The sequence below is a fragment of the Panicum virgatum genome, chromosome 9K (genome assembly GCF_016808335.1).
Source record: "Panicum virgatum strain AP13 chromosome 9K, P.virgatum_v5, whole genome shotgun sequence".
Classification (NCBI taxonomy): Eukaryota; Viridiplantae; Streptophyta; class Magnoliopsida; order Poales; family Poaceae; genus Panicum; species Panicum virgatum.
In genome coordinates this window covers 5281521-5293714 of record NC_053144.1, presented here as the reverse complement: position 1 = coordinate 5293714, position 12194 = coordinate 5281521, and the positions used below count along the sequence as shown (strand labels likewise).

Genomic DNA, 12194 nt, shown 5'->3' with positions numbered 1-12194 from the left:
GGTTACAACCATTTAGAACGAGAGATCGAGCCAAACCCTTGTTTACCTTGAGGTGAGCTCTCCCTTACCCCCAAGAACTTGAATCCAAGCGACTCAAGGAAGGAACACAGGGAGTTGATGATCCTCCACGCCGATTGAAGCTTCCTTCAACCTTGGATCAAGTGGGAAGGGAGGGATTCGGATTCTAGGGTTTGGGGGAGAAATGAGAGGGGGAGAGCCTGAGCTCGGGCTGAGCACAGGGAGGGTGAGGGAGATGGTGGGGAGAAGAGAGAGAGTGATTTAAATGTTGTGGGGCCTAAACCCGCCAACTCGGGTTCGACCGGTCAGACCGGTCGCTTATACCAGTCAGACCGGTCCGGGCTGAACTGACCCAGACTTGTTAAAAAGTTTCCCTCCAGTGGTTTGTGGCGCTAACGGCCATAATTAGCCTTAATGACATGTAATTAACACCTGAGGTGTTACAATAAACCTCCTTGAACGTCTTGGATCCATCTTCTTTGAACCAAAGCCTCAACCACCATGCGCCTTTTAGCAACTCTAGTCGAGATAGCATTGAGAAGATGTGGGGCAATATGTTTCAGGAGCGGCCATTGATCCAGTTGTCAAGCCAGAAGAGTGTGCGCTCAACATTCCCCATGGTGACAGTGACCGATGCATCAAACAACGCTTGGACCTCCGGTTCAATTTTGATTGGCAGCGCAGACCAGGCCCGATCATCCTCAGTGCGCTGCAACCAAAGCCACCGGACTCTCAAAGCGAAACCTGAAAGTCTCATATCAACTAATCCAAGCCCCCCGCAGCTTGTCGGTGTGCAGATAGTTTCCCAGGCAACCATGTTCTTCCCTCTAACCGCCTTCTCCTTCCCTGACCATAGGAAGTTGCGCCTCAGGCTGTCAATCTCTTTGATTACCCAGCTTGGAAGCTTGTCGGACATTGTCAAGTAGACCGGTAGCGCGGAAAGTGTTGATTTAACTAAGGTAAGCCTGCCACTACGATTCATCAGTTTGCCTTGCCAAGCGGGCAGTTTGGCTGCAACCTTGTCAATTAGCGGCCTAAAATGACATTTCGGCAGTGGTCGAGTTGACAGTGGGACACCCAAGTAGCGAATTGGAAAATCGACGATCGGGCAGGGTAGGATCTCATGAAAAGCTTCAATTGCTGCCGGATCTCCAAAAATTGGCGTGATGGAGCATTTGCTGACATTGGTGACCAGCCCCGAAGCATCAGCAAAAAGCTCTAGAATTAACTTGACTGCACGGGCTTCGTTAGCTGAAGGTGAAAGCAGTAGGATAGCATCATCTGCATAGAGGCTGCAGTGGTGTTTGATTGCTGGAACACCGATGGGCTGCAGTACACTGTCGTTCTGGGCCTTCACAAACAGCCGGTTTAGAGCGTCCATGACGATCACAAACAACTGTGGCGAAAGTGGGTCGCCCTGGCGTAAACCTCTTCTGTGCTCGATCTGTGCACCAGGCTGGCCGTTGAGTAGGATACGGGTGGTTGCAGAGGACAGTAGGAGTGTAATCCAACCGCACCATCTGTGGCCGAATCCCCAGGCCCGCAAAACTTCGACTAGAAATTGCCAGGAGACCGAATCAAAAGTCTTGGAGATGTCCATCTTTAATAGAAGCTGTTAGATTTAATATGGGCTTGGCTCATATTTTATTTAATTAAATCAAATAAATTCTAAGATCCGTATTAAATTTTGTGCTTTGAGAATGCTAATTATGGCTGGAAATAATCTTTGTGGTGCATGATGCGGTGTGTGCATGCATGGCGTGACTGAAACTCAATGCTATTAACGTTGGTTGGAAGATGTTTCGTCTTCTAATGAGCCAAGTTAAATGCTAGCTAATGGAGAGCTAATGGAGGGGGTTACAAGAGTTTTTGCTCTTGATAATAATAGTCTTTTTCATGCATGCACCACATACTCTCATGTGAGTTACATGAGAATTAAACGTCACTAATGGAGGGAGTTACAAAATTGATGAAAGGATTTTGTGCTCTTCCGTGAGGCTCAGGAGTTTACTCCTCCACCGTGACTAATGTCTATGCACCCATTCATTTTCTGAGCTGAAAATAAATAGCAAGACTCCCTCATGGTTTTGGACTTGATCGCGCACTTGTCTCCACACTTTTGTTGCATCCATAGCATCTCCGTTCTAGTAAGTCTGGGCGCACAGACTTGCTGGAAGAGCAAGCCTCCGAAACTCCGTCATCTTCGAGACTCTGCACCGAGTTAAGGGCGATCAAGTTTTTGGGGAGCACATCAGCGCGACTGCTCACTGCGAACAACTACTTCGTCTACTTCTAGGCGTTCGCCTCTGCACAGCGAACACCTGCACGGCATCGACTTTGATCGGCTACATCGAACAGGCTCAACTAGCGATGTCGGGTAACGGCGCATCTGGTTCCTTCGGAACCGACCCTGTAACACCCCGATATTTGCCGGGGTCGCCAAGGCCAAATTGACCACGGCGCCGCTCGCGCGCGCGCCGCGCGTCCGCGCCAGTGCCGCCACGCGTCGTCATCCCCTACACGCTCGACGAGGATGGCCGCCGAACCGCCACGACGATGCCGTGACGACCCGAACGACTGCACCTCGCCCGTTCTCGCGTTCTTGACTGCCTAGACCATTCCCGCAAGCTCAGAGCCGTCCTTGACCTTCTCTTCGTCGCTCCTGAGCCCGAGAGCCGAGCCCCGCGCGCCCCTTTGCCGAGAACAGTCAGCGCCGCCCGCCATTAGCGCCGCCGCTCGCCGGTCTCCCGTGGAGCTCTCTCCTCCACCCTTCCTCGCGCCCAACAAACCCCGCAAAGAGCTTCCTTGACATCTGTTGGTGCTCCCCGACCCGCTCGCCGCCGCCCAGGCCTGCTGCACCGCCTCCGCCGCCGCCTACAGCCGCCGCCGGAGTCCTGCTCCGCGGGGAAACCCCAAGCCGGCCTCCCCAACCCCGTCCAAGACCATCTACAGGTCCCTCTCGACGTCCTCTTGCTCCTCCCCCTATTCCCCCTCGCCGCCGGCCGCCGTAGGTGCCGGAATCCGGCCACCACTGCCTCCCCTGTTTCAAACCCCGACCAGGGACCCACGGTGAGAAGAAATAGAAGTTCAGGGGTCTAGATGCAAGATTTCCTTTCCTTTTTCTTTTGTTTTCAAAAACAGCAAACTTGTAAATTCCATATAAAATCGTAGAAAAATCAGAAAAATGCAAACTAAAATGTTTTGGAATCCTTAGATCAAAACCTACAACTTTTGTTACATCTACCTGTTCATATTATGCTTCTATTTTAATCTAGGAAAAAGATTAGATTACATAGGTTATAATTATTCTAGGAGTTCTACTCACTATCTATGGGTTATTTTTCGTGGGTAGCTACTTCATGCTATGCTTAGATTTATGTAAAAATTTGAGTACCATTTAATACTTTTAACTAGGTGAAACCCTAGTCTTGGCTAGATCTAGTAGAATAATATATTCTTTTATTTCTGGATGTTATTATTTATATATATTGATGAAACTTTTTCTGTGTATTTCCAATACTAAATGAACACCACTGTCCAAATCTCGTTAATTATAGATTTGTGTAGCTATTTCTTTTATTTAATCCTTGTTTAGTAGGCTTTAATTATGAGAAATAATTTATATTGTTTTTAAATCATGAAAATATTTCTGAGTGTTCTTTTTGAATAGATTAGCTTGTCCATGAAGTTTGAGCATCAGTTCATGACTAGAACAGAAGTTAAAAATGAATCTTTTTAGATTGATGTCTGTTTTGTTTATTTTCTCAGAATTAATTCTGTGTAGATAAAATTATGAAAAATTCACAGTAGCTAATTCATCCCTGTGTAGACCTCCTGTTAAATTTTCAGCTTCTGTTTTGCTCTGGTCTGACCTGTATAATTCAATCTTGCTCTAGGAGTTGTCTGAATGAATGAATTGTTCGGATTAAATGGATGCATGAAATGACATGATTTTTACAGAGTAGATTGCTCTTTGTACCTTCTGTTTAGAATAATTATTGCTGAAATTGTTGTTGTTTATGTATTGAGTTATTTAATTATTAGCAAGCCAAGACCTACATGTTATAGGAATCAACTACTGCTTGTTTGTGCAGTTAGTGAACTTCTTTTGTGCTGATTGATCATGATGCCATGGGTAGTTAGAAATGTAGTTAACTACTTTATAAACGATTGTCCATGTGATATGATTGTTTGCTACTTGTTAGACTACAACTTTATCGTAAAGGAAAAATAATAGCATCTATATTGTTGAGCAACTCAGAACTGTGCATTCATACATATGCATTGCTGCATTTCATTTAGGTACGATAGATGAACCACGTGAGGGATGGGACATTGAAGCCGAGCCGGAAGACGGTGAATGGTGGACATATCCAGAAGATGGACGGATGGATCCTGATGTGCACGACCGAAAGAAGATGTTCGTCGAGCAAGTATTCTCTAACTAACACTGACCTAGTGTTAATCCCAGGCAAGCCCCGGTGCATGTCCTAGTATTTTAAAATTATGACATCTATATATGTTGCTATTACTTATGCATTACGTTTTAGGAGTTGATTTGAAACCTAGTTGCATGATCCGTAGTTCCTTGAGTTGTACTAGTATGTATAGGGCGATAGAAACGCTATGCTTAATAAGTATCGATAGAAGTCGAGCGACTGCTTGTCACTCGCGAGATATAGGATGTTTAGAAGACGAGTAATTTCCAGTTACTCGCGAGATATAAGTTATATGTATAGTTATGTTACAGTATCTGAGTTATTGAAAGTGATATGGAATTGTGAGACCGGGCGGGGAGTGATGATGTTTAGGTATGGCAGCAGGACAGGGTTCCTGGTTGTCTTAGCCCCGCCTGTGTCGATCAAGGACCGGTCGTTGTGGCAGTGCTGATCGAGGATTGAATTGTACTAACTGCATGCCGGGAGTAGGAGGTAGTCGAAACCGGTAAGCCGAGTACTGCCTTACTTCGAAAGTACAGGACTCCTTCCCACCCCTTAGGGCGAGTCGAGTAGTCGCGGAGAATTGGGATGCAAGTATTTACTTTTGGTGGTCTCTCGTTGAGCTCGGCTGACTATACGCTGGTGGGGCGGTCCTGTAGTTCGAGGCGGGGAGGGGAATGGTTGGTTTGTATTGTCCGACGGGGCAAATACGGGCCGTGTTGGTTAGGTCCACCTTGCAAGGTTAAATCGGATCGATTCGCCGTGTCTCGCGGTTATGAGGGCCTTGGTCTCTTTGTCACACCGTAGCAAAAATGTAGAATGTGAGTTAGGTATGTTTATATAAAATATTGATCTCATTGAATTATTTTGCTTGCATCACCATGATTGCTAAAGTAGGTCTATGCAAATATTAGATGAGAGTTAATTTATATAGAACTTGGAGCTAAAATAATGAAAGTGAGGAATTACCTTAGTTGCTTTTTCTGCAAAATAAACCACCAGCCAAAAGCCTTGCATGTCTAGATATGTGGGCTAAGTTATATCCACTGGTCGGGTAAGCCTTGCTGAGTATTAGTATACTCAGGGTTTGTTGTTTACCCTGTTTCAGGTATAGAAGCTAACCAGGATTCGCATCAGTGGCCTCGATGTGACGTCCTCACGTGTTCATAGTTATCATTTCATTTTATTGGTTCTCAATCAAATTTCTTCCTCTCAGGTCATATTCTCATCCGCTGCTGTCATTTAATTTATGTAAATTCTAAATTTAAAGTGTTTGTGTAAATATATATGTTATTATCTATTTTTGTGAAATTATATTATGTTGGTACCGTCTGTGCTCGCCGTCGCGCGAGACTTCTGGTGTGTTTCGATCGGCCTGTGGGTTGGAAACAGGCTGTCAGGTTACACTTAATTAAGCTAATGCGCCTGATGCGTTCAAATAATGGCCATTACGCTTAATTAAGCCGTTTAACTTGGCGGTTCTGTCACAGCTGGTATCAGAGCTAAAATGCACCAGGGAGGGTACTAGCATGATTATTTTTAGTGTTTTCAAAATTTAAAAATGAGTTTTAGAAAGATACGTTTCTTTGCGCTTTAGTGATTAGGGAAGATTAGTACGTAAGCCCTATATAGTGTAAGTTGTATCAGGTGGCTCTATATAATATCAACTGATTTCCAGCACATTACATTTATGTCAAAACTTACTTTCTTGCATAACATTTATTTAATATTGTATCGACGCACCTACGCTAAGATAAACAAGGTAAGTATTCTTGGTAGTCCCTTAGAATAGCCCACGTGTTTTATACGTGCGCGGATCCCGTATGATGAGCATACGAGGAGGTGATAAGACTCCATTCAAATGAGCCTGTCGCTATCTGCCGCCTGATATGGAGTGCGGACTTCTCGCCGTGTGATTGTAATCACGGCCATCTCGTAAGGCAATGTTACGAGATGTAAATCTGTCATGCGATTGGCCATGACCGTGTACCTTGGGACACGTTTACCCTTGGATGTCCCGTAAGGCGATTTGTACGGGAAGTGAATACGTTGCCTCGGTAACGTATGCAGCGCTGTCCATGCAGCGTTGAACGCATGTGCGCCATCTCTATAGTGGATGGTGATGTATGTGTGAATATGTGGGCAACTGCATATGCGTTACCCATGTGGCGTAGGACACATGGGGGCCGTTCGTGTGTGCTGGCACGAAGGGTCCAGTCGTGGATATATATATGTATATCATGTGATTTTCTGCAGGTACACTAACAAACGATTGCGTGAGTTAGGTCGAGTACAAAACGACTAGATATATAATAGGGAGAGTACGTATGTATGCCACCGAATGTCTACGTATATTGCCATATAGTCATGTTGGCAAAATTCTGGCGAGAACGTACAGGTCGTGCATGCATGCATTATATCGTGCATATTATTATGTTTTGACTGTTTGTTAGTATTTCCGTATGAAATTATTTGTACCATGTACATCTCACTTTCGGTAATTTCAGACCTTATTTCGTTAGGGAAGTAGAAAAATAAATGCGTATGTTTGAACAAAACCTATCTACTGGTTCAAGCAATAGACGTGCGAAGTGAGCCTAGTAGTATGGTCGGTGTTTCTCGTTTCTAGGGTTAGAATCTTTTGACCGATTTTATCCTCCTTGATAGTTAAAGTAGGAATGTTAACGTTAAATGAAATCCTCGGGTGGTTTTCGTCGTATACCTTTTATCTCGTAAACAGCCAATCTTATCCTATCCGTGACTCAATGACCATTCCGGTTAATCCAAATATCGATGCTTTCTACTATGGATCAATGTTCAGTTCAAAATTATATATCCTCATCTCTAAGCCATTCATTCAAATTGCCCAATGATAATCAATTCCAGCCATCCTTGATAACTAAGACATTCTGTTGTTCTTTTAGCATTGATATCCATTTACTTCTAATCGTCCCGATTCCTATCCCTGAAATGGATCCAAATGCATTGTTGCTCGAATCAATGTGAATAAATTAAAATTTTGATCACCTATATTATAGTCATTTTGCATGAATAGGATTGCAACATTGTTGCATTGCACAATCACATGTTGTTTAGGTGTGGGTCTGATAAGGTGAAATCCGGGTGACAGACTGGCTACCGTTATGTGTTCCGTGTGTCTATGAAGAAATCTTGAGTTTGTAAAATCCAGAACAATCTCTCTCTGAATTTGTGTTGCTTGGATTGCTTTCTATGATTTTTCTTTCGTAGCGGTGATTGTCTTTCGAACTATAGTGCCGCGACTAGACCTAGTGCCTCGTATGGACGCATACGATTGTGCCGCTGGGTGCGTGCTGGCGCTTAAGTACGGAGGGACATGGACTGTACGACTGTCTTTTTATGCAACTCATAAAATATTTTTCTCTACTTCGCCTTCTTTAAGGGAGTAGGCCCTAGACGAATAACAGTGCGGACGGGTTGTTTAGGTTTGAGTTTCTGGGTATTGTCCACTAACGGGCATGGCATCATGTGCATCCTCAACTCATATATGCGTGCATCGTACTCATGCATCTTATGGCGAGCATCACTCAAGAGCATCATTATTATGTATCATGATGTATGCATCATTGAGTCGACATCATGGCAAATGCATCATGTCATATGCACCATTTTGTTTGTGCATGGAACATCCATCATGGCACTACACTGGCATTGCATTGGTATAAATGAACATATTTTACAACTAGCATCATGCAAATCATTCAGCTCATAAACTCTGAGCAGGGATGTTCCAAACACCACTCGTAAATCAATCTCTCGTACTATCCTCTCTTACTATCCATAAGTCTTGTGATGAATCTCGCCGACATTTGTTTTCCTCATGTTGTGATCTTAGCTCTATGAGAACTTGATCACCTTGTCTCATCATTATTCTTTGTTTTGTTTGATCTTTTCTTCTAGATCGGAAAACCTTACATCACTCAGTTATCCAATCTAGTTGAAGAGCCGTGCAAGAATCAAGTTCAGGTGTTTGCTTAAAAGCATCATTGTCATTCTGATGCGTCCCTAGCTACTTGCAAGTGGAAGCTCCTTCCTCACTAATAGAAAATCCTGGTTTCAAAATGTGTGTGTATCCTTTTCAGTCCTATAAATGACCCTGATCAAGGTTTGGAGCTATAAACTCTTATATGCAGTGTTAGTTACAGTTGTTTGTGCTGCAAAAATCAGAATTTATGCATAATGTAGACCTTTTGTTGACTCGCTAATCCCAACTAAGTTTTCTCAATAATTGCTTGTCTGTGGTATGCTCATGTACCTGCTGGACAAAATCATATCTGACATTCACTGTTGAACCTCTCTGTCGCTTATCTTAAAGATGATCTAGTGCAATGATAAATCTCTTTTTCTATCATGGCCTCAGCATGTTTTCCTTGTAACTCATGTCGTTGCTCTGTCAGCCAAGTCTCTGGATAGCATATCAGTTTTGTTCCATGTATCCTGCTTGTTTCGTTTATAGTTCTCTAAGGTTCCTGAATGGTTATCGGTCTTAATCTCCTGTTGCTGCCAGCCGGACTGAATTTCATGTTGTTGGTTAATCCGGTAATCTTGTCGGTGGATGCAAGCTGTGTGTGAAACTTAAGCAAGAGTCTTATTTCCTGCAGTCTGTGATGGTTAGTCTCTGTTTCTCTCATGTCATGCCTCCGTTTTTAGATCACCTCCTTGCTATCTCTCATTCTCATAATGCTTATCCATGCATGACCTAACTATGCTACATGAGAATTCTCGTCGTATGCTCGGTAATGGTGTTTTGATTAACGATTGATGGTGATTGTGTCCACATATATTGTCCACAGACACTTACGGCAAAAGCTGAAGCCCTGGAGCTTTTTAGTGTGGAAAAACAATTGATTAGCTCACCCCGTGGCACAGTTAATCTCCAGTTAGATAATGCCAGTATGGTTGCTATAAAACTTATGTCTTCCAGAACCATATCGAGTAAGGAATTAGCAAATCAGCTGGCAATGTTTAAACTGTTAAACTCAGCTACATTGATTAGTCTAGAGACTAGCATCCATATCGGCCGATCCTTGTCTTTGGAGCGTAATACCCTGAGTTTATCAGTTGTCCTCCTTTACTTCTTCTCCATTTAAATCTCGAGACGAGATTTCTTTAAGGGGGTAGGATTGTAACACCCCGATATTTGCCGGGGTCGCCAAGGCCAAATTGACCACGGCGCCGCTCGCGCGCGCGCCGCGCATCCGCGCCAGTGCCGCCACGCGTCGTCATCCCCTACACGCTCGACGAGGATGGCCGCCGAACCGCCACGGCGATGCCGTGACGACCCGAACGACTGCACCTCGCCCGTTCTCGCGTTCTTGACCGCCTAGACCATTCCCGCAAGCTCAGAGCCGTCCTTGACCTTCTCTTCGTCGCTCCTGAGCCCGAGAGCCGAGCCCCGCGCGCCCCTTTGCCGAGAACAGTCAGCGCCGCCCGCCATTAGCGCCGCCGCTCGCCGGTCTCCCGTGGAGCTCTCTCCTCCACCCTTCCTCGCGCCCAACAAACCCCGCAAAGAGCTTCCTTGACATCTGTTGGTGCTCCCCGACCCGCTCGCCGCCGCCCAGGCCTGCTGCACCGCCTCCGCCGCCGCCTACAGCCGCCGCCGGAGTCCTGCTCCGCGGGGAAACCCCAAGCCGGCCTCCCCAACCCCGTCCAAGACCATCTACAGGTCCCTCTCGACGTCCTCTTGCTCCTCCCCCTATTCCCCCTCGCCGCCGGCCGCCGTAGGTGCCGGAATCCGGCCACCACTGCCTCCCCTGTTTCAAACCCCGACCAGGGACCCACGGTGAGAAGAAATAGAAGTTCAGGGGTCTAGATGCAAGATTTCCTTTCCTTTTTCTTTTGTTTTCAAAAACAGCAAACTTGTAAATTCCATATAAAATCGTAGAAAAATCAGAAAAATGCAAACTAAAATGTTTTGGAATCCTTAGATCAAAACCTACAACTTTTGTTACATCTACCTGTTCATATTATGCTTCTATTTTAATCTAGGAAAAAGATTAGATTACATAGGTTATAATTATTCTAGGAGTTCTACTCACTATCTATGGGTTATTTTTCGTTGGTAGCTACTTCATGCTATGCTTAGATTTGTGTAAAAATTTGAGTACCATTTAATACTTTTAACTAGGTGAAACCCTAGTCTTGGCTAGATCTAGTAGAATAATATATTCTTTTATTTCTGGATGTTATTATTTATATATATTGATGAAACTTTTTCTGTGTATTTCCAATACTAAATGAACACCACTGTCCAAATCTCGTTAATTATAGATTTGTGTAGCTATTTCTTTTATTTAATCCTTGTTTAGTAGGCTTTAATTATGAGAAATAATTTATATTGTTTTTAAATCATGAAAATATTTCTGAGTGTTCTTTTTGAATAGATTAGCTTGTCCATGAAGTTTGAGCATCAGTTCATGACTAGAACAGAAGTTAAAAATGAATCTTTTTAGATTGATGTCTGTTTTGTTTATTTTCTCAGAATTAATTCTGTGTAGATAAAATTATGAAAAATTCACAGTAGCTAATTCATCCCTGTGTAGACCTCCTGTTAAATTTTCAGCTTCTGTTTTGCTCTGGTCTGACCTGTATAATTCAATCTTGCTCTAGTTGTCTGAATGAATGAATTGTTCGGATTAAATGGATGCATGAAATGACATGATTTTTACAGAGTAGATTGCTCTTTGTACCTTCTGTTTAGAATAATTATTGCTGAAATTGTTGTTGTTTATGTATTGAGTTATTTAATTATTAGCAAGCCAAGACCTACATGTTATAGGAATCAACTACTGCTTGTTTGTGCAGTTAGTGAACTTCTTTTGTGCTGATTGATCATGATGCCATGGGTAGTTAGAAATGTAGTTAACTACTTTATAAACGATTATCCATGTGATATGATTGTTTGCTACTTGTTAGACTACAACTTTATCGTAAAGGAAAAATAATAGCATCTATATTGTTGAGCAACTCAGAACTGTGCATTCATACATATGCATTGCTGCATTTCATTTAGGTACGATAGATGAACCACGTGAGGGATGGGACATTGAAGCCGAGCCGGAAGACGGTGAATGGTGGACATATCCAGAAGATGGACGGATGGATCCTGATGTGCACGACCGAAAGAAGATGTTCGTCGAGCAAGTATTCTCTAACTAACACTGACCTAGTGTTAATCCCAGGCAAGCCCCGGTGCATGTCCTAGTATTTTAAAATTATGACATCTATATATGTTGCTATTACTTATGCATTACGTTTTAGGAGTTGATTTGAAACCTAGTTGCATGATCCGTAGTTCCTTGAGTTGTACTAGTATGTATAGGGCGATAGAAACGCTATGCTTAATAAGTATCGATAGAAGTCGAGCGACTGCTTGTCACTCGCGAGATATAGGATGTTTAGAAGACGAGTAATTTCCAGTTACTCGCGAGATATAAGTTATATGTATAGTTATGTTACAGTATCTGAGTTATTGAAAGTGATATGGAATTGTGAGACCGGGCGGGGAGTGATGATGTTTAGGTATGGCAGCAGGACAGGGTTCCTGGTTGTCTTAGCCCCGCCTGTGTCGATCAAGGACCGGTCGTTGTGGCAGTGCTGATCGAGGATTGAATTGTACTAACTGCATGCCGGGAGTAGGAGGTAGTCGAAACCGGTAAGCCGAGTACTGCCTTACTTCGAAAGTACAGGACTCCTTCC

The 12194-nt window shown here is 43.7% G+C and overlaps 2 long non-coding RNA genes across 2 annotated transcripts; both read left to right on the top strand.

Annotated features, from left to right (window-relative positions):
• The first annotated feature begins 2609 nt into the window (after positions 1-2609).
• Positions 2610-4804, top strand: LOC120649586. Its single transcript, XR_005665301.1, has 2 exons — positions 2610-3087; positions 4321-4804. It is a non-coding gene; the product is annotated as an uncharacterized LOC120649586 (long non-coding RNA).
• Positions 4805-9738: 4934 nt separating this feature from the next.
• On the top strand, positions 9739-11992 carry LOC120649585. Its single transcript, XR_005665300.1, has 2 exons — positions 9739-10278; positions 11509-11992. It is a non-coding gene; the product is annotated as an uncharacterized LOC120649585 (long non-coding RNA).
• Positions 11993-12194: the final 202 nt, after the last annotated feature.